Source organism: Corvus brachyrhynchos, unplaced genomic scaffold, assembly GCF_000691975.1.
Source record: "Corvus brachyrhynchos isolate BGI_N302 unplaced genomic scaffold, ASM69197v1 scaffold266, whole genome shotgun sequence".
Lineage (NCBI taxonomy): Eukaryota > Metazoa > Chordata > Aves > Passeriformes > Corvidae > Corvus > Corvus brachyrhynchos.
This window is the reverse complement of record NW_008238633.1, coordinates 1,105,464-1,109,582: the sequence shown is the minus strand read 5'-3', so window position 1 is coordinate 1,109,582 and position 4,119 is coordinate 1,105,464. Positions and strand designations below refer to the sequence as shown.

Below are 4,119 nucleotides of genomic sequence, written 5' to 3'. Positions count from 1 at the left end.
CTGCTGCAGCAGAGTGAATTTTGCTGTAAAAACTTACCATCTTCATTTGCCCTTGCATGCAGAAGACTTTAGTTTGGAGAGTGCTTTTTCTCTTTTTTCTTTTTTCTTTTCTTTAATATATTTTAGTGGAATTACTTATTATAGATAACCCCGCTGGCTGTATGCAGAAATCTGAAAGGAAACAGGATCTCTGCTTTCGGGAGCTGATGGCTCTTTGTCATGGCACTGATTTCTTGAAACACAACCAATTTTCTATTTAATCCTTCTCATGTGTTATTTCTCTTTACGCTGCAAAGTTGTTCTTTATGGAAATGATGCTCTCGTGTATCATGTACAAAGCAGACTTTAGATCAGAAGATAATTTTGGTGGCTTACCAGGTGGAATTTGGGAGGCACAATGAGGGCAGGTGAAAAGCTAGAAAGCCCCAGTGGCAGGGGGTTTGTGGAGCTTTTGAACCAACTCTCCATCACTACAACCTGCTTCACAGTTAAAGCTTGTCAGCAGCAATGGAGCCACAGAAAGATAAAGTGAGAGACTTCAGTGTGAAGTCTGAAGGTGGGGGGGAAGGCTGTTCAGCACCCCTTGATGAGCCAGGAAATTCGGTTGCTGCAGTTTTCAACGATTTTCTTATCTCTGGCATGTCAGGTGGCTGTTAATGCTTCCAAGTTGTTTCCACCACAGGGATTTGCTCTGAGGAAGAAGAAGAAGCCTGTGACAGCAGCCACAGCCAGGTGTCAGGCAGCAGCAGGACAGCGGGCACCGGGCGGTGCAGGATGGTGCTGGAAGGGCCCTGCCTCTGGGTCCATCATCACCCAGGCTGCACGAGAGGTGAGAGGAGAAACACAAACAGCAATGGAAGCAGTAAAGTAAACAATTTACATGGAAGGTCAAAGCTGCTTTATTGTTTTTATCAGTTGGATTTGAGTGAAAAAGGAGATCTGCTCGGAGTGCTCCTGCAAATACCGCACAGGTCTGTGGTTGTGCCTGCAAGGCTTGGCACACCACCCAGGCTACCGAGCCTGCCACGGTTCAAGGAGAGTCTGGACAATGCTCTCAGGCACGTGGTGGGAATCTTGGGGGTCCTGTGCAGGGCCAGGAGTTGGACTGGGCATTCACTGTGTGTCCCTTCCAGCTCAGGATGCTTCATGACTCTCTGCCTCGGTGGTGGTGAATTACCCACGTATTTCCTGGGCTTGTGGGCTCAGGCTGGAGTGCTACATGGCTGTGGCAGAACTTCCTCAGCAAAGACAGTTGCTTCGTTTCCTCAATAGCTTTTCCAAGCAGCACTTCTTCCTTTCCCACCTTCTCTCTGCGGGCTCCAAGGCTGTTGAACATATCCAAGCACACGGTTTTTAATGTGTCCCAGGAGCTGGCTTAGTCATTTAATGATTTTGTGTATCTCTCTTTCTGTAGCTTTTTTCCTTCAGGGAAGAGGTAAAATATCTGCTATTCTGTCACTATCAGAGGCACGGTCCTGTGGAACTCACTGAGGGCACGAGGGAACCTGCAGAGACTTGAAGGGAAAACCGTCACGGAGCTTAAACCAAAGCTAGAGGCAGCCATGGGACCTACAGAGGAACTGCCCTGGCGGCTGCCCGGGGCTCCAGGGAAGCATCTGTGACACCCCAGTGTCCCTGGGGCAGCGAGCAGCCCATGTGGTGCCTGTGTGAAGCTGGGGACTCCCAGCACCTGGGGAGGCTGCTCCTCCCTCCCCTCTGGGTTTTGTCCCGTTGCTGGAGCAGGACCTGTGGTCTCACCCAGCAGGAGGGATGTTTGTTTGTGTGTCCCTCATTGGAGCCGACACAACCCACCCAGAACACGAAAACCTGGAGTCCTGAGTCACCTCCAGGAAACGCTTCCCTCTGCAAAGCCTCTGCCTGGCGGGCAGGTTCCACATCTGACCTGGAAACAGTAAAACAAAGATGATCATCACCCACAATTTCCTTGGGATCAAGGAGCTGCCAGTCAGGTTAGCTATGACGTGGATAATTCTGAGTACCAGCACAGTTCACCTGACACCCCCGTCCTGCAGCTAAGAAGTGCCAGCAAGGATGAAGGATGAATAAGCGCGTCATTAAGCTAATGAGACCCATATGCTTGTGCAGTCAAATAAAAGTGAACTAAATGCGTGGAAGAGCCAAAAAGCAGATGAACGAACCACGACAGACATCCTGAAATCATGTTTAAAATGCAGATATTGATATTTCTCACGCTGTTTCCCCGTATGTAAATCACATCTTCTCTGCTAGAAGAGAACATATTTTGACCTTGAGCTCACGCAAAGGAAGCAAACCCAACTTGAGAGAATACTGAGAGGCTGCTGTGATTGCTGGAGACCACAGACAGTTGGGAGTCACAAACCAGACTTGCCATCGTGATGGATGCTGAGCATGAAAGCCATTTATATACAAATCTGCACAAATTGATCGGAGGGGTTTTTTTCCTAAAAATGCAAACCACATTTTTCTCATGGGATCAAGCTGCAAATGTTGGGTTTGGGGAATCCTGAAATAGTTGCAGTCAGAAAGCACTTCAGTACCAGAGAAATTACCCTCTTTCTTCTGTTTCCGTGTTACTTGTACAGGAGAAGGAAAAAAAGAAAAGAGAAACAAACCACCAGAACTAATGAGCTTGCTATTGTTTTTCAGTAAAGGTGTAACTCAGGGAGAATTTTCCTTCCTTTGTGAATGGTTTGGGCTGCTTGTTGCAATTCACTTGCTCTCTATTGCTGCTGGAGCTGACATTTATTGCTTTGCAGGTCTGAAAGGTCAGCCCACCTTTCTCCACCAGTGACATAATTCAGTTGGGCAAATTATGTCCTATACATACTGCTGGCAGACGGCTACAAGCTTCAGGCTTCCCTCCTGGGAAAATGTGCCAAAATTCCTCTCCTTCCCTTTGAACGTGCTGCTTTGAGTGTTTGTGTGGGGTGGAGCAGCCCCTCTGCCTGCAGAGAGGCTGCCCTTGCACCGAGCATGGCTACGGCAGCACAGGCTCGTGGGTGCTGCTGTTTGTGATTAAGTGACTGAATTGTGAGTTTGGGGCCAACAGACAGGCTTTAAGGTCTCTTCCAACCCCAGACATTCTGTGATTCTCCAATTTATCACATGCCTGGGTTATAGGAGGAAGCTGAGGGTGCTAAATAATGTTTGGCTCAAGGGCGGTCAGATGTGTTTGCTTACCTGATTTTCTTGTCATATATATGTATTTTTCCCTTTTGCTGATACCCTGATTTTTCTGACCACCCTTTCCGGGAACAGAAAGAAAAGAGACACCCTTTTCCTTGGTTTCCTTTTGGACTATCTTCCTGAAAGGCAAAAAGCTGTGAACACCCATCAGATTCAGTTCAGCTGCTGGTGCCCTCTCAGCTGGAGGGCCGAACTGGACAGCAGCACGGACACACTGTCAGAAACAGACCCTACACCTGGCCAAGTTGTGTGCACCCACAGCAGCAGAAGATGGAAATGTTTGGAAAAGACTTTTGTGGGTTTCAACTGAGCAGAGATTTTCACAAAACACGGTTTCAGGCTGGTAGCCCAGTGTTTAGAGACTTTCTGTATGTTGAAGTGGTAAGGTAGAGCTTTAAAGCTGTGAAATAAAGATAACTGAACCCAAAATGGAGAAATTGAGTGTAGAAAGAGCTGTGCTGGTTAGCACCAGCCAGGGACTTGGCTCCCAGCTTCTCTGTATGATCTGATTACACAAGTTGTTGTTGTGGTCTGTGTTTGTTTTGTTTCTATCTCTGCTGTTTTGGGATTCGACCACATTGCAACATCTCCAGCTCGGTGCCTGTGGAGGGCCTGCTCCAAAGGGTTCCTTGTGGTCCACAGTGCTCCTCTAATCACTGAAATATGACCCTGCACTGGGGATTAGGGAGGGTGCTCCAAGGGTGACGTAAGTGTTGCTTATCAGACACTTCTCCCAGAAGTGTGGCACTATCCTGAGCTGGCATCAGCTGACAGGCCATTCATTACAGGCCCCTAATGACAACTTCCTTCCCTCATATCATATTGTAAATGCATTAATAGATCACAGCAGTTGCTCATATCTTGCTTAGCAGGTGAAAGGAAATCCCTCTCCTCCAGAATAAGTGAATTGAGATGGGAGTGTCATTCCTG

At 47.8% G+C, this 4,119-nt stretch overlaps 1 long non-coding RNA gene across 1 annotated transcript in view; it reads left to right on the top strand.

Annotated features, from left to right (window-relative positions):
* The window catches only part of LOC108447426, a 12,362-nt gene that overhangs the window by 7,630 nt on the left and 613 nt on the right, over nucleotides 1-4,119 (top strand). The window contains exons 4-5 of the long non-coding RNA XR_001862977.1: nucleotides 683-829; nucleotides 1,415-4,119. The exon at nucleotides 1,415-4,119 is cut by the window's right edge and continues 613 nt beyond it. This is a non-coding gene — a long non-coding RNA (uncharacterized LOC108447426). The remainder of the gene's footprint in view (nucleotides 1-682; nucleotides 830-1,414) is intronic.